This window comes from Entelurus aequoreus, linkage group LG28, assembly GCF_033978785.1.
Source record: "Entelurus aequoreus isolate RoL-2023_Sb linkage group LG28, RoL_Eaeq_v1.1, whole genome shotgun sequence".
NCBI lineage: Eukaryota > Metazoa > Chordata > Actinopteri > Syngnathiformes > Syngnathidae > Entelurus > Entelurus aequoreus.
In genome coordinates, this window is record NC_084758.1 from 16,491,882 (window position 1) to 16,513,562 (window position 21,681).

Genomic DNA, 21,681 nt, shown 5'->3' on the forward strand with positions numbered 1-21,681 from the left:
TCAACAGGTCTTGCATCTCTCAGCACACTGCGCCAAGTCTTACAGAAAGTCAATACAACTCTTAAGATAATACTTTGGTAAATCAGAGCAGGAGGATTTAGTTTTGAAGACGCACGTCAGCGTACGTGCTGAATTCCTCTGCTGCCCTCCTATTTGTCTGCCTCGCTCTGCCAGTTTTCTTGGTAACAATGGTCGGCACGGAATAAACCAAAGAGTCCTCGTCTCTCTAAAGAAACAAATCATGTAAGACATGGCAAGAAAAAGAAAACGAAACAAAGACGCAGGACTTTTCTACAAACTTGTTCTTACCTGCTGGACGCGACTGAATGTTTCATCGAGTGTTTGTGGACCAGCTAAAAAAAATTGAAAAGAAATCAAAGAAAAGAGCAACCTATTGATGTGTTTTTTTCTTACCTTTGCAGCAAAAACAGTTTTTTGTCCTGATCTTGTTGATGAGGAAGGCTGACATGATGAAACTTAAGGCCAAAGCAGCACTCAAGACAATTATAACATACTTGTATGAAGCAGAGCTGCTGGAATCTGGATAGTTTTGATAAAAAACACTTATGAAAAAACACTTTTGTCGAATCTATCAATAAAGATCTTTACCTTTAGTGTTGACTCTTATTGGATTTCCCATGAAAATCCTCCCACATGTGACCACAGCACACAAGTAAGTTCCAGCATCAGAGGAGTTGACGTTCTTTGAGAAAGTGTGGACACATTTCTGTGTGGACTTATCTTTGATCTTCTTGCATTCGTCATCAGCGTAAACAAAGCTGGGATGGACACTTTCTGGTCCAGTTCTGAACCAGGACACTTTGTGTCCATCCTGACAGATGTCATTCCCAGAGTGGGAGAGGACTGAGCACTGCAACTTCACAGGCGGTCCTGGTTGGACTTCAGAGACAACAGACACGGAGGGTTCTGGTTCTGGGAAGAGTGCAAGACAAATTGAAGTCTTTCAGCACTCTGTGACTTTGATTCCACAGATCGACATTCACTTCTGTTGAAATCTTGAAGGTAAAAAATACTGTGATGTGTTAATGCAGAGGTTACATTTCTTGTAGTGCATGTAAAAACATGTTCATCACAATAAAATATTTGTTCATTGGAAGGCTGAATTATTGGAAGAGTAGTCAAGTTAACATTGTTATCTATAAACAGATGTTATGTAACATTTACAATATGTACAATATTTAATTTAAACTGTTTTGTAATTATTTGTTGTCATATTTACCTGTGACCTGAAGGAATGTTCCTTTCAAAAACGAGAGTTTACCTAATTCCACTTTTAAACAATAGTAGATCGCCGTATCACTTTTCTCTACTTGACTAATTTGCAGAACAAATGTTCCTTGTTCTTTTTTGGCTGTGATGCGATGTCCAGTATTCGATGTTCCACGTTCAACAGAGCCTGAATCGTAAGATGCCGTTGTAGCTAAAATTTCAGGATAGGATCCAGAAACAAATCGGATCCAAATTAAGTGTTGAACATTCTCAGTTGTCCCACGGGGACATGTCAGAGAGACATTTTGTCCAGGTCCAACAGTCTGAGTGGAAAAGTTGTAAGCACCTGTACATGCTGAAGAGAAGAAGAGGAAAAGAAGACATATTAATAAGAGTCATGTACAGTATGAACATGTCTCCATTGGAACTGAGCATGGACTTACCTCCACTTTGGAGCAGGAGCAGCAGATGAAGCACGATCCACATTTTCTCCTCTCGTTGGACCAAGTGAACATCAGACCATCTAGACAGCATCTTAAGATTATTGACTTGAACCACATCTTACCAAATGGGAGGGAACTATTTTGCTGCCATCTCATTGGTCGTCATGTGCCGCCTCTACCTCAGTGGAAATATATCCAACCAAACTTTCCAGTCCCTTTGTATCATTTTCTCACAGTTTTTTTTTTCTTGTAACTTCTTTTGTTGACTATGCAGTATTTCTGTGGCAAAGTCAACTTTTTTTTTTTGTCTCTGCAGATTTGTACAAATCAAGCAACTATATAGCACATGTGCTGGATTTTTTTAAGACAAGAGTTAATGTATTTCATTTTCACTGGCCACAATCAGTAACCAGGAATCTTTTTTCAGAATCATTTTAAAGGCTGGACATTCCTTTGGAATGGGTTGTGTAAAATAATTAAATTAAATTAAAAAAAAACAATAAAGCCTTATATTTGTCTTGTGAGGGTCACTATCATGTCAAGTGACATGAGAGGCAACAGCTGTCCATTTTTGAGTCACAAGTGTCACTTGAGGCCAAAATGTTTGAACTACCCTGTTAGGAAAACAATAAATCCACCCTGAATTCACAAATGACATCACACAGGACAACAATTCAAACTCTGATCTACACTATATTGCCAAAAGTATTTGGCCACCCATCCAAATGATCAGAATCAGGTGTCCTAATCACTTGGCCCGGCCACAGGTGTATAAAATCAAGCACTTAGGCATGGAGACTGTTTCTACAAACATTTGTGAAAGAATGGGCCGCTCTCAGTGATTTCCAGCGTGGAACTGTCATAGGATGCCACCTGTGCAACAAATCCAGTCGTGAAATTTCCTCGCTCCTAAATATTCCAAAGTCAACTGTCGGCTTTATTATAAGAACATGGAAGCGTTTGGGAACAACAGCAACTCAGCCACCAAGTGGTAGGCCAGGTAAACTGACGGATGCTGAAGCGCATAGTGCAAAGAGGTCGCCGACTTTCTGCACAGTCAGTTGCTACAGAGCTCCAAACTTCATGTGACCTTCCAATTAGCCCACGTACAGTACGCAGACAGCTTCATGGTTTGGTTTTCTATGGCCGAGCAGCTGCATCTAAGCCATACATCACCAAGTCCAAAGCAAAGCGTGGGATGCAGTGGTGTAAAGCACGTCGCCACTGGACTCTAGAGCAGTGGAGACGCCTTCTCTGGAGTGATGAATCACGCTTTTCCATCTGGCAATCTGATGGACCAGTCTGGGTTTGGAGGTTGCCAGGAGAACGCTACATTTCAGACTGCATTGTGCCGAGTGTGAAATTTGGTAGATGAGGAATTATGGTGTGGGGTTGTTTTTCCAGGAGTTAAGCTTGGTCTCTTAGTTCCAGTGAAAGGAACTTTGAATGCTCCAGGATACCAAAACATTTTGGAAAATTCCATGCTCCCAACCTTGTGACAACAGTTTGGAGCGGGCCCCTTCCTCCTCCAACATGACTGTGCACCAGTGCACAAAGCAAGGTTCATAAAGACATGGATGACAGAGTCTGGCGTGCATGACCTGAACCCGATAAAACATCTTTGGGATGAATTAGAACGGAGACTGAGAGCCAGCCCTTCTCGATCAATATCAGTGTGTGACCTCACCAATGCGCTTTTGGAAGAAGGGTCGAAAATTCCTATAAACACACTCTGCAACCTTGTGGACAGCCTTCCCAGAAGAGTTGAAGCTGTAATAGCTGCATAAGGCGGACCGACATCATATTGAACCCTATGGGTTAGGAATGGGATGGCACTTCAAGTTCATATGTGAGTCAAGGCAGGTGGCCAAATACTTATATATACTTAATAGTATACTTAATAGTATGTTGAAACTTCAGAGGTATATTTATCTCACAAATCGTGATGCAATTTAAAATTTTAAGACCTCTGTGTTTTATAACAGCCACGGTCTTCCTTTAATATTTAATTGACTAGAACAACGTCTTGGTCCGGATTTGGACCGCGGCCCGCCAGTTAATGATCCCTGCTGTAAATGATCCCATTAACGCCCCGATTCAATGCATGGACAGCAAAAGCTGAAAACCGCTTGGGTGGCTAAGTGATGATTATTATATTTACAGGTTTGTGGGAAGCCATAATCGAGATTGAAATCAAAATTCGAATAATTGTCCATTCCTACCAAGCATTAGTTAAGTTTGACTCCATTCCACTAATCAAACGCAGCCTGGCATTCTACATTATTTGGAGGCGAAGAGGAATAAGCCATAGTGAGATCACGCCAAACTAGCACAAAGTACAAATATAGAAGCTGAAATAGGTCAATATTTTTAAGTATGTGATACAATAGAAACCTAATTGTTTAACCTGTGTCCAAATCACTCCAACTTGTTCCATTCCAACTTGTTCCAAGTAGGTGTGAAAATGGGAAAAAAAATTGACAAATCAGACTAATTTAGTGCATAGAAACGTACTGACTGTAAAAAGTGACGGACAAGGCAGTACAAATCTTCAATGATTACTCAGAATAGTAAAAAGAACATTTATATCATGTGCTGTCATGCGTGTCAGTAGAAATGTTCGCATTTCAGCCTAAAATAATTCCACTTCCAACGAGAGAAAATATGTTGCAGTATATCGTTTATGATTTTTATGTTTTACACACACACCAACTACAATTGTAGCCCAAAATCCATCAAAAAAAGCTACTAAATATATTATAGGTTGTTCAAAAGTTACTCAATACTTGAGTAATTATTTTACAGAATACTTACTCTTACTCAAGAAATTGTTAAGACTATTTCTTAGTTTTATAATATTCTAAAGTAGCGGTACTTTTACTTGAGTGCAAATTTGGGTACTCTACTCATCTCTGATCATATACTGCAACGGTCCAAAGCGAGATGTTTAATTAAGTTTTGGAATATGCAGCACACACCATATTCTATAGAATCCAGACAAGATAACCTATTTTAGGCACCGCTGTTGTGATGGTGCGTATGTAATGATCCAAAAATGTATGTAATAATACATGAAAATGAATGTTGAAAGACATGTTTCACATAAGCGATATAATAATATACATCATTTATACATCTCCTATATGGAGGAAAAAAAAATCGCCATTAAAAAAATGCCAGCAGACACCAAAACAAATCAACATTTGCAGCCATTTGTGCGTAACTGTGCCAGAAATGCTTGAAAAAGACACAAGCTGCGGCTGCATAACAGTTTAAGTCTTGAGAAATCACATTGCGTGTACTAAATTATGTTTGCATCTCCTTCCAGTATTGAGGACATCGTGATGATCAGCATATTCTGCATTTTCATGAAGGCAGACACGCTAAATGGATTGCGCTCCCTATTTTGTTTAATTATGAGACACAATCCTCCGCGCTCGCGTTTAGTAGATCCATTTTGCGTGTGCTGTCAAGTTTGCACGTGTTTTAGTACACACAAACCTTTGTTTGTCTCAGTCTTTCTCTGGCACACACAATTAAAAGTTGACTCGCATAAATAAATGAGCTACTCTCGCAAACAAACACTGTTGAAGTTGAAACTTTATGTGGTTAACCTTTAAAATAAAAAAAAAGTGTGAACTAGGAAGGAGTTGTTCTTCCTGTCCAAGTGTGCTTCAACTTCACACATGATTGCTGCAATGACTGCACACAGGAAGATTACTGAACATGTTTGATACTTTTTATTTAGAGTTTGCAGTAAGAAGTGTTGCATTATCATCAGCATACACATGGATGTTGGATAGTGATGTTAGAAATGAACATGGTGGATATTTATCTTGGCAGTCAGCACAAAAGTACAAAGTTTGTCATTAGTTTTCATGGATAGACCTACTACTCACATCTTTCACCACATTACATTTGCTGTTACTTACTTCAGGTTACTTTGAAATCACAATAAATAAATAAAAAAATGGCAAAAATGTTTCTTCTAAAGATGAAAAACCAAACATTGTCTTGATCATTTAGATTTCCAAGTATTTTAATGAATGTTTTTCAACCACTAATTTCACCTATTTAGCTTAAAACATTTTTGGCAAACCAGTAATTATAGTCTGCAAATTATGCGTTGTTTTTGAGTGTTGGTGCTGTCTAGAGCTCAGCAGAGTAACCGTGTAATACTCTTCCATATCAGTAGGTGGCAGCCGGTAGCTAATTGCTTTGTAGATGTTGGAAACAGCGGTAGGCAGTGTGCAGGTAAAAAGGTGTCTAATGCTTAAACCAAAAATAAACAAAAGGTGAGTGCCCCTAAGAAAAGGCATTGAAGCTTAGGGAAGGCTACGCAGAACGAAACTAAAACTGAACTGACTACAAAGTAAACAAAAACAGAATGCTGGACGACAGCAAAGACTTACTGTGGAGCAAAGACGGCGTCCACGAAGTACATCCGAACATGACGTGACAATCAACAATGTCCCCACAAAGAAGGATAAAAACAACTGAAATATTCTTGATTGCTAAAACAAAGTAGATGCGGGAAATATCGCTCAAAGGAAGACTTGAAACTGCTACAGGAAAATACCCCAAAAAGAATAAAAAGCCACCAAAATAGGAGCGCAAGACAAGAACTAAAACACTACACACAGGAAAACAGCAAAAAACTCAAAATAAGTCAGGGCGTGATGTGACAGGTGGTGACAGTACACCTACTTTGAATGTGTATCAGAACACATTTTTAATTTTGTGTGGTGAGGATTGAGCCATGAAGACACACGTCAGTGTACGTGCTGAATTCCTCTGCTGCCCTCGTATTTGTCTGCCTCGCTCTGCCAGTTTTCCTGGAGACGATGGTCGGCGTGGAATAAACCAAAGAGTTCTCGTCTCTCTGAGGAAACAAGTCAAGCTGAAAACAAAGCAAAGATGAACAAAACTTTTCTACAAACTTCCTTTTACCTGCTGGACGTGATTGAACGTTTCATGGAGTGTTTGTGGACCAGCTGAAAAGTTGAAGACAATAAATAAAAGAACACACTAATGATGATTGATAATGTAATTATTTTTTCGTACCTTTGCAGCAACAACTGATTTTATTCCTACACTTTTTGATGAGGAAGGCTGACAAGATGAAGTTTAAGACCAAAGAAGCACTCAAGACAAAGAACAAATAGTTGTTTGAATCACAGCTGCTGGAATCTACATGGTTAAAATAGAAAACACTTATGGAAAAAAGACACTTGCAAAGAATCCGTCAATACTAATGAATGAATGTTTACCTTGGGTGTTGTTGACTTTTATTGGAGTTCCCATGAAAATCCTCCCACATGTGACCACAGCACACAAGTAAGTTCCAGCATCAGAGGAGTTGACGTTCTTTGACAAAGTGTGGACACATTTCTGTGTGGACTTATCTTTGATCTTCTTGCATTTGTCATGAGTGTAAACAAAGCTGGGATGGACACTTTCTGGTCCAGTTCTGAACCAGGACACTTTGTGTCCATCCTGACAGATGTCATTCCCAGAGTGGGAGAGGACTGAGCACTGCAACTTCACAGGCGGTCCTGGTTGGACTTCAGAGACAACAGACACGGAGGGTTCTGGTTCTGGGAAGAGTGCAAGACAAATTGAAGTCTTTCAGCACTCTGTGACTTTGATTCCACAGATCGACATTCACTTCTGTTGAAATCTTGAAGGTAAAAAATACTGTGATGTGTTAATGCAGAGGTTACATTTCTTGTAGTGCGTGTAAAAACATGTTCATCACAATAAAATATTATTTGTTCATTTGGACATTTGAAGACTGCATAGTTGGAAGAGTAGTCAAGTTAACATCATTATCTATAAACAGATGTTATGTAACAATTAAAATATGTAAAATTCTTCATTTAAACTGTTTTGTAATTATTTGTTTTTATATTTACCTGTGACCTGAAGGAATATCCCATTCAAAAATGTCATGTTGTTCAAATATGTATTTACTTTAAGACAGTAGTAGATCGCCGTATCACTTTTCTCTACTTGACTAATTTGCAGGACAAATGTTCCTTGTTCTTTTGTGGCTGTGACGCGATTTCCAGTAGTTGATGATCCATGTTTAACAGAGCCTGACATGTCAAATGTTATCGAACACAAAAATTCAGGTGAGTTTTCAGCAACGAGTCTGACCCAAAATAAGTGGTTCCAGGTTTCAACTTTGCCGCGTGGACATATCAGAGAGACATTTTGTCCAGGTTCAACAGTTTGAGAGGAAAAGTTGTAAGCACCTGTACATGCTGAGGAGGAAAAGAAGACATATTAATAAGAGTCATGTACAGTATGAACATGTCTCCATTGGAACTGAGCATGGACTTACCTCCACTTTGGAGCAGGAGCAGCAGATGAAGCACGATCCACATTTTCTCCTCTCGTTGGACCAAGTGAACATCAGACCATCTAGACAGCATCTTACCGTTATTGACTTGAACCACATCATACCGAATGGGAGGGAACTATTGTGCTGCTATCTCATTGGTCGTCACGTGTCTCTACCTCAGTGGAAATATGTCCAACCAAACTTTCCAGTCTGTTGGTACCATCTTCTCAAGGTGGTTCTTTTTCTTTACTACTTTCAATAACTATGCAGCATTTATGTGGCAAAGAAAACATTTTACAATCATGTTTTTGTCACATAATTAAATTTTCCTGAGGGAACTCTCCTGAAGGAATCAATAAAGTACTATCTATCTATACATTTCCAGCCAAAAAAAAGTTCCACATCCTTTGAATTTCGGATATTTAGAACACAAACTGTGATGACATTCAGAATTGTAAGACTTTTGGGGTGAAGAACTTCAAAGGTTTCACTCCAAGTATAACAAACTACTGTTCACGATTTAATTCCATCTCTATTCAGTAATCTCTGAGTCTATAAACGTCGCCTGATGCGTGGTGTATTTATTTATCAATGTATTTATTTTTACTAATCAGCACAGAGGCAAAAAACATTGGCATTACCAGCTGTGGCTGTAGGCAACCTCTGTGTCCTTTTTTAAAAATCACCTCCACAAGGTCGCATTGAGAACCATGCGTGTTCAATTTGCACTACTGTTGTTTACACAGAACTCATGAGCGGTATTCATAATCAGTTTGCTCCTTGCTAGTATTACAACCAGTGGTCTGAAAACTACTTTAAAAAATAATTAAATATAGTTACTTGTTACTTTACCAAAAAAGTAATTGAGTACAAACATAATTACTCTTCAATACATGTAATTAATTACTAGGGAAAGTAATTTATACGTTACTTAAAAAAAAAAAAAAAAAAAAATATCAGGCATATGCATTTGAGAGATGTTTAATATAAGAGTACAGTGTGCGGACTCTGTGCTTTTAAAAGGCGGGGCTTGTTGCCTAGTGACGTGTGACTTCATCGAGGGTTTCAACAGAGCTGTGTTTCTTAGCTGTAGCACTTAGCAGCGCACTTTGACGCCAGCTCTTTTGAATCTTTTCACTGGATTGTGTTACCTCTGCTTAATAAGGAGATTGAATGTGCTTGCATGGCTGTCATATCTTCTTGTCAACAAACGGGGTATTGTTTGGATGGCAAGTTGGTCACTTTAATCCTTTATTCGTTGTTGAATATTCCCATTCTGTGCATAGGTTGTTGTCTGCTCTGTCACAGTGCGATGGTGCCTCTTCCTGTTTGATATCAAGTTCATTTTAGTGCAGTGCTGCTTGTTGTCGACATAAAACCACATCAAAAGTAGCATGCCACGTTAAATATCAAACTATCGCTAACGCCGTTGTAACGAACCTAAAAGTAATTCATTAGATTTACTCGTTATTAGTAATTTACTGCGTTGGTAACGCCATTATTACGAACACTGCAACGCCGTCTTTTTTTAATTGTAACAACCTACTGAAATGCAGAATAAAATGTGATATGTTCTCTAATCCCGTGGCGAGAGTCCATGCTTCATTATTATTTAGACTTACTTTGTATTCGGTTCATTGTGGACTGTTCCAAATCATGTCGCCGTCTTAGAACGTATTCATTGACGTGCACACGTCAGTCTTTATCGTAACGTTTAGGTTGTGGTTTTAATTAGTCCGAACACGCATGCAGTTACAGTGAGGTGCATCACATATTACCAATTTCTCATTACACATCCAAAAAGGAGTAGGAAGAAACAGAGCTTATTTGATCCTACCCCCATTAACCACGTTTAATGTCTATTGCTTACATGTTTGTCCGTTCCCTAACTGTGCTCAATTTGCAACACAAACATTAAATGAATGAATAAATAAATACATTTTTAGGGTCCACAATTTTTTGGGTTATATATATATATATATATATATATATATATATATATATATATATATATATATATATATATATATATATATATATATGTATATATATATATATATATATATATATATATATATATATATATATATATATATATATATATATATATATTGTGGAGAATGCATAAATGTTTAAGAGTTCTTTCTGTATTCATAGTCATGTTTAAAGCAGCTAGTGTTTTTCCATTTGTACTCTTTCTATGTTTTATCTTATGTCCGCAAGTAAACTATGTGTGTTACCTTGAAGGCTTGCACTGTAGGAGATGGAATACTCCCTTTTGTCTTATCTGTAGTAGAACAATGAGGCTCTGTTCCTTTCCGGACAGGTGGGGGCTTTTTTCGTGTGCAAAAAGTTGGCTCTTTTGTTTGAGTGTTAGAACAACTTGAGAAGCCGGTATGAATGTATTGGTCTGGGCTGTTCTCCTGAAGCTTCAGTAAAACTTGATAATATTCCTATTCTCTCTTGATGGTCCTTCTTGCTCAGCATATATGTCATCGAAAGAACTTGGGATTGACCAGTGACATAAATTACCTGGGAGGAAAAGCTGGTCGACGCAACCATATATATATATATATATATATATATATATATATATATATATATATATATATATATATATATATATATATATATATATATATATATATCCGTTTTTACATTTTGTAGATGAAATCTATTTTTGTCAAGCACCACAAAACAATCACCCACTTCCTCAAAATCAGCCTCTCAATCACAAACACTCACACACACACACACACACAAGCACACAAACACACACACACACACACTCTTCAGGCCTACTGACACAAATGCAGCATGGAAAATTTCTACTTGTTGTGGTTGACCTTTGAAAAAATAAATTGCGACCATATTTATTTCATTTCTCAAGCAAACACGATTGTTGCAATGACTCCACACAGCAGGATTACTAAAGAAATGCTTTTTATTGACCGTTTGCAGTTATTACCATTGCATTATCATATGTATACACATGCATATTGGAAGTAAACAAAGTGGACAAAGATACAATAAAACATATTTTTGTTCAAGTCTCTACTTTATGCATATGTTCTTCACTGCACAGCCAAAATGTCAAAATAAAACAGTGTGAACTCCAAGAAAACTGCAGGATATTTTTTGGATTGTTGGTTCCAGACCAGAGCACCGAACCACACGTGCAAATGCAGCCTAGTGCAACTTTTAACCTACGATAATTTCCAGAGTCTCTTTGCTGTGTCAGATCACTTTTGAATTTTGCATCGTGAGAACTGAGTCACAAAGATAGACGTCGGCGTACGTGCTGAATTCCTGTGCTGCCCTCGTATTTGTCTGCCTCGCTTTGCCGGCTTTCCTGGTGACGATGGTCGGCACGGCATAAACCAAAGAGTCCTCGTCTCTCTGAGGAAACAGGTCATGTGGGACATGAGAAGAAGAAGCAAAAATGCACAGAAATGTTCTACGGAAGTCCTTCTTACCTGCTGGACACGACTGGACGTTTCATCGAGTGTTTGTAGACCAGCTGAAAAGTTGAGGCTGAAAGAGCCATCCAATAATGTCTACTGAGGATGATTAATAATGATTATTTTCTCTTACCTTTGTGGCAAAACCACTTTTTCGTCCTAATCCTGTGGATGAGGAAGGCAGACATGATGAAACCTAAGGCCAAAGCAGCACTCAAGAAACCCAACAGCAGACCTTCAGATTGTCCTGGTTTCGGTAAGTGTGGATAAAAAGTCATATTTATTTATTTGATTCCGCACAAAAAGTTCTGCAATGTGTTAATGTGGAGGTTACAGTTCTTTTTGTGCATATACAAATACGTTCATTTGAATATTTGAGGGCAGCGTCATCGGACGAGTGCTGATTTTGTAGGTTTACCGCCTTCCAAAGACCATGATTTGGTACTTGGTGAGGAAAACCTTGTTGGCAAACACAGACGTCATACTTTTTTTTTGTAGTTGGTCAGCAGGGTTGCACACATCTAAGAAGGGATTTGGTCCACTCTTCTTTACAAATCCTGAAGGTTTTTCCTGTGGGATTAAAGCCCCTAAACTAACCAAGCCAATCCAAGATCTTAGCACTCATTAGTTGTCCTGTCCGTATGTGTTTGTTCATTGTTATACTAGAAGACCAATCCCTTGGCGTTCTGGCTGAGGTCAAGAGGTTCTCATCTAAGATTTTACGGTACATGGCCTTGTTCATCAGTCCCTCAATGTGGGGAAATCTCCCTGGACATACTTTTAGCAGAGAAACAAACCCTAAGCCGGACATTAGCAATGGAGTTTTGGGGTTAATATTCAGTATTTCTCGGTCTGCAAACAGTCAATGTCAAAATGGTCAAATTTGGTCTCACATGTGTCCTTAGGATCAGGGGGGCCGACATGTTGAAAAGAGAAACTGGAAATTGTGATGTATCATGTTGTATCCATGCATGTTCGAAATAAACTCAAACTCAACTCAACTCAACTCAACTCAACTCAACTCAACTCAACTCAACTCAACTCAACTCAACTCAACTCAACATGGGAGAGAAGTCTTAGTCCTCTTGGTGACTTGGTGGTCCCAACTTCATTGACATCATTAACAGCCTCCTTCAGTGAATCTTTCTCACAAACACAATCCTTACAGGTCAAATCAGTTTCAGCAGGGAGTCCCAGACTCCTGGTCTCGTACCAGCTCTTCCAATTCCACCGGAGAGAACCTGAGACGTTCCAAGCCTACTGAGAGACACTATCCCTCCGGTGTATCCTATGATTTTACTATGGGGCTTCAATTCAGCAGGGCATGCCTGGAACACCTCACTAAGGAGGTGCCCAGGTGGCACACATGTATGCTCTCTATGCGAAGGAGAAGTTACTCTACTCTGAGCTCCTTCAAAGTGACCAGGCTCCTCACCCCATTTCTGATTTATTGTCAGCTTCTTGCTGGGTTTGAATTATTGCTGGTAGGTAGCAGATCAAATATATATTGTGCGTGACTGCTCGCCGTCTGTTTGCTGTTGCGAAAAAGCTAAGTAGCGCTCTATCTGTGTGCTTTTAATTGTTCTACAGCTTTCTTTATCACTTCTCAAACATTTTTAGTGGTACTATTTAACTTGCAAATCACCCGATCTCTGTCCCACCACCCTTTCCTCAGCTAGCTAGCTGCTAAGCTAGCGCGGAGAAAGGCAGCGCCGGTCAGTAAGAAGCTACTCCTACAGACCGCGACCACTTCCCTGAGGACAGCAGGAACTTCACTCGGTGACAGAAAACACTGTGAGTAATGGCTTCCTGCGCGTCTTGCACCATACTCACGGAGAGGTTGGCTCTGCTAGAGGGCCGTGTCCGCCAGTTAGAGCAGAGTAATGTCGTAACTTTAGATGTTGCGGACACATCTGCTAGCGTTAGCTGTAGCGAGCTAACTAGCCCAGCTTGTAGCAGTCCTAAGCGGCCTACAAGCTACGGTGCACCGGTTGAGACGCATAATAGATTTAGCTCTTTAGCTAGTCCTACACCCCAGTCTACCGGGCACCACACCTTAGTTATAGGGGACTCCATCACCCGAAACATAAAGCTTAGCAAACCAGCCACAATAAAGTGTATCCCCGGGGCCAGAGCACCTGACATTGAAGCTAATCTTAGGGAGCTAACTCGCAACAGGCCTAGTAAACACGTACGACAGGCTAATCGCACCACTAATTATGCGAATATAGTTGTACACGTTGGCTCCAATGACACTAGAATGAGACAGTCAGAGATTACAAAGAGAAACATAGCCAGGACTTGTGATCTCGCCAGAAAGATGTCCAGGCATCGAGTAATTGTCTCTGGCCCCCTGCCTGCGAGAGGCAATGATGAGAGATATAGCAGATTAGTCTCGCTTAACAAGTGGTTGGCTAGCTACTGTAGGCAGAAGGGACTAACGTTTATTGATAACTGGCCCTCTTTCTGGGGCAAACCAGGCTTGCTGATGAGAGACGGCCTTCACCCTAACCAGGAAGGCACCATCATCCTGTCTAGAAACATAGACTACTATTTAAGTCTCACTTGACTGACTACACTAGAGCAAGCCCGGTCACAGGCAACTACAATGTCTGTTAGTCCGGGTGAGGAGTCAGTTAAGCTAGAACTAGCCAGCGCCAGGCTGGATAATCCATGTACGCATAGCAATTCTCTTAGAATAATACACAATTCACATAATGTTTTTTCTGTTGTGTCTGTGTCAGGGGTGGACATGCATTCTACTGAGGTGGCAAATTATGATATGTCCAGTCTATTGCAGCACCAAACAAACAATCGGAAAATTCCCGTCATATCAATTCCTAGATATGGTCGAAACTATTTAAAGTGCACTACGCATAATAAACGCAACATTGTTAATATTGCCACTACGGATAATCTTAACAAAAACTCGTCAAAACAGCCCAATACCTATAATATGGGATTTTTAAACATAAGATCATTGTCTCCCAAGGCGTTATTGGTTAATGAGGTCATTAGAGACAACAATCTTAACGTCATTGGTCTTAGCGAAACCTGGCTCAAACCGGACAAATTTTTTGCGCTCAATGAGGCATCTCCTCCTAACTATACGAATGCGCATGTTGCCCGCCCTCTTAAAAGGGGAGGGGGTGTCGCACTAATATACAATGAACATTTCAACCTTACCCCTAACCTAAATAATAAATATAAATCGTTTGAGGTGCTTACTATGAGGTCTGTCACACCGCTACCTCTCGACCTGGCTGTTATCTACCGCCCCCCTGGGCCCTATTCGGACTTTATCAGTGAATTCTCAGAGTTCGTTGCTGATCTAGTGACGCACGCCGACAATATAATCATAATGGGGGACTTTAATATCCATATGAATACCCCATCGGACCCTCAGTGCGTGGCGCTCCAAACCATAATTGATAGCTGTGGTCTTACACAAATAATACATGAACCCACGCATCGCAACGGTAATACAATAGATCTAGTGCTTGTCAGGGGTGTCACCACCTCCAAAGTTATGATACTTCCATATACTAAAGTAATGTCCGATCATTACCTTATAAAATTTGAAGTTTTGACTCTTTGTCAACAAGCTAATAATAATAATAACTGCTATAGCGGCCGCAACATTAATGCTGCCACAACGATGACTCTTGCTGACCTACTGCCTTCGGTAATAGCACCATTCCCAAATTATGTCGGCTCTATTGATAAACTCACTAACAACTTTGACGATGCCTTGCGCGAAATTATTGATAGTATAGCACCGCTAAAGCAAAAAAGGGCCCCTAAAAGGCGCACCCCATGGTTTACAGAAGAAATTAGAGCTCAGAAATTATCATGTAGAAAACTGGAACGCAAATGGCGCGCGACTAAACTTGAGGTTTTCCATCAAGCATGGAGTGATAGTTTAATAACTTATAAACGCATGCTTACCTTAGCTAAAACTAAATACTACTCAAATCTCATCCGCCTCAACAAAAACGATCCTAAATTTCTGTTTAGTACAGTAGCATCGCTAACCCAACAAGGGACTCCTCCCAGTAGCTCCACCCACTCGGCAGATGATTTTATGAATTTCTTTAATAAGAAAATTGAACTCATTAGAAAGGAGATTAAAGACAACGCATCCCAGCTACAACTGGGCTCTATTAACACAAATACGACTGTATATACGACGGACACTGCCCTCCAAAATAGTCTCTCTATTTTTGATGAAATAACATTAGAGGAATTATTACAGCGTGTAAGTGGGATAAAACAAACAACATGTTTACTTGACCCACTTCCTGGGAAACTTATCAAGGAACTGTTTGTATTATTAGGTCCATCAGTGTTAAATATTATAAACTTATCACTTTCCTCCGGCACGGTTCCCCTAGCATTCAAAAAAGCGGTTATTCATCCTCTGCTCAAAAGACCTAACCTCGATCCTGACCTCATGGTAAACTACCGACCGGTCTCCCACCTTCCGTTTATTTCCAAAATTCTCGAAAAAATTGTTGCACAGCAGCTAAATGAACACTTAGTGACTAACAATCTCTGTGAACCTTTTCAATCCGGTTTCAGGGCAAATCACTCTACGGAGACAGCCCTCGCAAAAATGACTAATGATCTATTGCTAACGATGGATTCTGATGCGTCATCTATGTTGCTGCTTCTTGATCTTAGCGCCGCTTTCGATACCGTCGATCATAATATTTTATTAGAGCGTATCAAAACACGTATTGGTATGTCAGACTTAGCCTTGTCTTGGTTTAACTCTTATCTTACTGACAGGATGCAGTGCGTCTCCCATAACAATGTGACCTCGGACTATGTCAAGGTAACGTGCGGAGTTCCCCAGGGTTCGGTTCTTGGCCCTGCACTCTTTAGTATTTACATGCTGCCGCTGGGTGACATCATACGCAAGTACGGTGTTAGCTTTCACTGTTATGCTGATGACACTCAACTCTACATGCCCCTAAAGCTGACCAACACGCCGGACTGTAGTCAGCTGGAGGCGTGTCTTAATGAAATTAAACAATGGATGTCCGCTAACTTTTTGCAACTCAACGCTAAGAAAACGGAAATGCTGATTATCGGTCCTGCTAGACACCAACATCTATTTAATAATACCACCTTAACATTTGACAACCAAACAATTAAACAAGGAGACTCGGTAAAGAATCTGGGTATTATCTTCGACCCAACTCTCTCGTTTGAGTCACACATTAAGAGTGTTACTAAAACGGCCTTCTTTCATCTCCGTAATATCGCTAAAATTCGTTCCATCTTGTCCACTAGCGACGCTGAGATCATTATTCATGCGTTCGTTACGTCTCGTCTCGATTACTGTAACGTATTATTTTCGGGCCTCCCTATGTCTAGCATTAAAAGATTACAGTTGGTACAAAATGCGGCTGCAAGGCTTTTGACAAAAACAAGAAAGTTTGATCATATTACGCCTATACTGGCTCACTTGCACTGGCTTCCTGTGCACTTAAGATGCGACTTTAAGGTTTTACTACTTACGTATAAAATATTACACGGTTTAGCTCCAGCCTATCTCGCCGATTGTATTGTACCATATGTCCCGACAAGAAATCTGCGTTCAAAGAACTCCGGCTTATTAGTGATTCCCAGAGCCAAAAAAAAGTCTGCGGGCTATAGAGCGTTTTCTATTCGGGCTCCAGTACTCTGGAATGCCCTCCCGGTAACAGTTAGAGATGCTACCTCAGTAGAAGCATTTAAGTCCCATCTTAAAACTCATTTGTATAATCTAGCCTTTAAATAGACCCCCCCTTTTTTAGACCAGTTGATCTGCCGTTTCTTTTCTTCTCTCCTCTTCTCCCCTGTCCCTTGCGAGGGGGAGTTGCATAGGTCCGGTGGCCATGGATGAAGTGCTGGCTGTCCAGAGCCGGGACCCCGGGTGGACCACTAGCCTGTGCATCGGTTGGGGACATCTCTGCGCTGCTGACCCGTCTCCGCTCGGGATGGTTTCCTGTTGGCCCCGCTGTGGACTGGACTCCCGCTGATGTGTTGGATCCACTGTGGACTGGACTTTCACAATATTATGTCAGACCCACTCGACATCCGTTGCTTTCGGTCTCCCCTAGAGGGGGGGGGGTTACCCACATATGCGGTCCTCTCCAAGGTTTCTCATAGTCATTCACCGACGTCCCACTGGGGTGAGTTTTTCCTTGCCCGTATGTGGGCTCTGTACCGAGGATGTCGTTGTGGCTTGTACAGCCCTTTGAGACACTTGTGATTTAGGGCTATATAAATAAACATTGATTGATTGATTGATATTTCCTTCAATTAATCAATATCAAACACATTTATTCCCTTTATTTAAAGTATTTTTCTTAATATGCTGTCCTAAAGCATAGCTATTGTGGAAATTCTCACCTGTGATATGAAGAAATGTTGCATTTAAAAAGGTCATGTTAATTCTGTTGACTTTCAAGCAGTAGTAGGAAGCCGTGTCACTTTTCTGTAGATCACTAATTTCCAGAACAAAAGTTCCTGGTTCTCTTCTGGTCGTGAAGCGCTGCCGTTGGATCAATGTCTCGGGTTCAACAGAATCAGGTCCTGGATCTAAAGATGGCTTTGCGGCTAACATTTCAGGAGTGGTTCCAGAAATCAGTCGGATCCAAAAAAAGTATTCAAGTTCATGAGTTTTCTCACGGGGGCATATCAGACTGACATTTTGTCCAGGTCCAAGAGTCTGAGAGGAAAAGTTGTAAGCACCTGTGCATGCTGAAGAGAAAAAAGAAGACATATTAATAAGAGTCATGTACAGTATGAACATGTCTCCATTGGAACTGAGCATGGACTTACCTCCACTTTGGAGCAGGAGCAGCAGATGAAGCACGATCCACATTTTCTCCTCTCGTTGGACCAAGTGAACATCAGACCATCCAGACAGCATCTTAAGATTATTGACTCGAAACACATCATACCAAATGGGAGGGAACTATTTCGCTGCTATCTCATTGGCTCATCTGTGCCGCCTCTACCTCAGTGGAAATATGTCCAACCAAACTTTCCAGTCCCTTTGTATGAGTCTCTGGCTGGTACAAAGTAAAACTACAGAACTTTTTTTTTGTCTTACCACTCTCGAGTTGCAAGGTTGAGCCGGGGCAGATTTTTCAGCGTTTTTTGAGCAGCTACCCGCCAAAATCAACGCTTTTCTCCTGACAGAGCTGATCGACACACAGTGGAAATGAGACTTTTTTAACAGATGTGACATAAATTCTAAATGGCCTCGATTTACAGCTCCAAGGGAAAGGAAGTTCAGTCTGTGACACGGATTCCCATGTTAGCGCATTTGAGGTTCTTGCTGGACAAGTGCAAAAACAAGACTTCACCCATCTCCCTGCTACTCGAAGCCTCTCAGCTGAGAAACCAGCTGTACCGTTTCCAACCGAGAAATGCAAGGGTTTGCCATACCTTAATTTTGCCTATCATTCACAATCATGACGGATGTTTTTTTGGTTTTTTTAATGCATTTTAACTCGTAAATAAACGCAAATAAAAGTCAGAAGCCAATAGAGAGTCCTTTTGTTAAAACCCAATAAAAAACCTCCAAAAAGCACAGACAATACTCCATTTACATTTCGTGACTGGAATATTAACCAAGTATTAGCGATATTGTTACTATAAGCGCTAACGCAGACAAACTATTTATAGTGGCGTCATGATCAAGAGCTTGCATGCCAATGTTGACATTATTGTGGTAATCTGTAAATGTCCTTGCCTATTTCTATTGTCTGCACCATGTTCACTCTCTCTCTCATCCACAGTATGGAGTGCAGCTGACGCAAGGCAGCAGCACACACCTGAGCTTGATTAGCAGCAGCCTATTTTAACTGGCTGCTGACGGCCGGTGAGCGCCGGAACTTTGCCATTGCTACCAAACGGTTGGTCGTGCAAGAGGACTCACTAAGTCGCGAACCTTTCACCTCAGGTTGGCCCGTATAATCCTAGCCTTGTCTAGCGTTTTATTTTGGTACCTTGTTTTATCACTTCTCTCATGAAGTATATTTTTCCTAGCCTTGTCTAGCGCCTTTAGTTTTGTGTTTTTATTTTACTCTCAGTAGTTTGTTACATGGTGTGTTGTGTTTTCCACCATCGCCATTGTTTTGTTTTGCTACCTTGTGCTTCCGCCAAAATAAAGAGGAAGAACAATTGAAAACCCAAACTCGTCTCTGCATCCTTGGGATCCACATCACCACATCCTAACAGAAAGTTCCGGCCAAAACGATGGAACCCGCAGAGACAGACTCCTGGAAGAGAGCATTGCAAGGCCAGGCTCAAAGGATCAACCAGCAGGGGGACCAGCTTGACCACCTGAGCCGAGGTCTACAGGGGATGTCGGAGCGCCAAGACGCCATGTTGGAGCGAATCAACATGCTGTTAGCCACCGTCGTACCCACCTCGACCACCGTGCCTGACCAGGCATCCACCCAGCCTCCACAACCCGCTAGTACTAGCAATATACGCCTTTCCCGACCCGAACGTTTTTCCGGGGAAAAGGAAGACGTAAGACAATTCCTGACGCAGTGTGAACTCCATTTTGAGCTAAACGCGTCCGCTTTCACCTCTGAGCGGGCTAAAGTAGCGTTTGTGATCTCTCACCTGTCTGGCCGCGCTGGCACCTGGGCGACTGCCGAATGGAACCGTCAGACCACCTCCAGCTCCACATACGCGAACTTTTCCAAGTCCTTGAAGCAAATATTCCAACGACGACTCCCAGGTAGAGAGGCAGCGAGATCCCTTTTCCGGCTGCAACAGGGTTCACGACGGGTCGCGGATTACGCGATCGAGTTCCGCACCATGGCGGCCGACTGTGACTGGGGTCCCTCGGCGTTGTTGGACGCCTTCTTCCTGGGTCTCGCGGACGAAATTCGTCATATGATGATCCCGCTGTCACTCCCGACGAACCTGGATGATCTTATTGAGCTGGCGGTGCAAATCGACTTCCGCCTACTAGAGGAGAGGAGGGACCGACGGGGAAGACAAGCCCCACCTAGCAGCCAATCAGCGCCTGCTAGACCCGCCATCTGCAAGACGGAGCAACTCGTCCTCGAAGACACCTCTCCTTCATGGCAGATAGACGAGCCAATGCAACTGGGAGGCCGTCGACTCACCACCGCTGAGAGGGAACGCCGTTTTCGCCTCCAACTCTGCCTATACTGTGGAGGCGCTGATCACCTCATCTCCCGCTGCAAGGAACTGCCACGCCCCGCGGCACGGCCACGAGCGCGCCCTCACTCGCCAGAGGACACGTCCACCAGAGGTCGCCGTTCTCCTTCGTTGGCCGCAGGCAGAATGCAGCTAAAAGGTACTCTTTCTTGGCCTAACCAACAAATAGACATTTGCGCTCTCATTGACTCGGGAGCAGATGATAACTTTTTGGATTTTGAGTTCATGAGACTCCATAAGATTCCTGTTGTAAAACTGTGTGTACCCAAGAGGGTGTATTCTCTAGATGGGCGCCTATTAGCCAGCATAACCCACCAGACACTCCCACTCAACCTGCGCTTGTCTGGAAATCATTGTGAGAAAATAATTTTTTTGATTGTGCCATCACGGTCCGCGCCCATCATTCTTGGGTTAACCTGGTTACAGAAGCATAACCCGAGCATAGACTGGCCTCGTTCGGCCATTATTAATTGGAGTGTTACCTGCCACCTACATTGTCTCCGTTCCGCAGCGGGATCTCACACACCGCCACCTACCACCGTTGTAGAGAACATAGACTTGACAAACGTGCCCACAAACTACCATGACTTAAGAGCGGTGTTTAGCAAAGATAGAGCACTCTCACTTCCCCCCCACCGACCCTACGATTGCGGTATCGATTTGCTAGCCGGAGCGGCTTTACCATCGACCCGTTTGTACAAGGTGTCGAACACCGAACTCAAAGCACTAGAGGAATACATAAACACTTCAATAGCTGCGGGCCTCATTCGCCCCTCGACCGCACCAGTAGCCGCCGGATTTTTTTTTGTCGAAAAGAAGGACAAGTCCCTACGGCCTTGTATAGACTACCGCGCTCTTAATCTGATTACTGTCAAGAATAAGTATCCTCTTCCTCTCCTTGATTCTGCATTTACTCCCTTACAGTCCGCAAGGTTTTTTACTAAACTCGATCTACGTAACGCGTACCATCTAGTTCGCATCCGAGAGGGGGATGAATGGA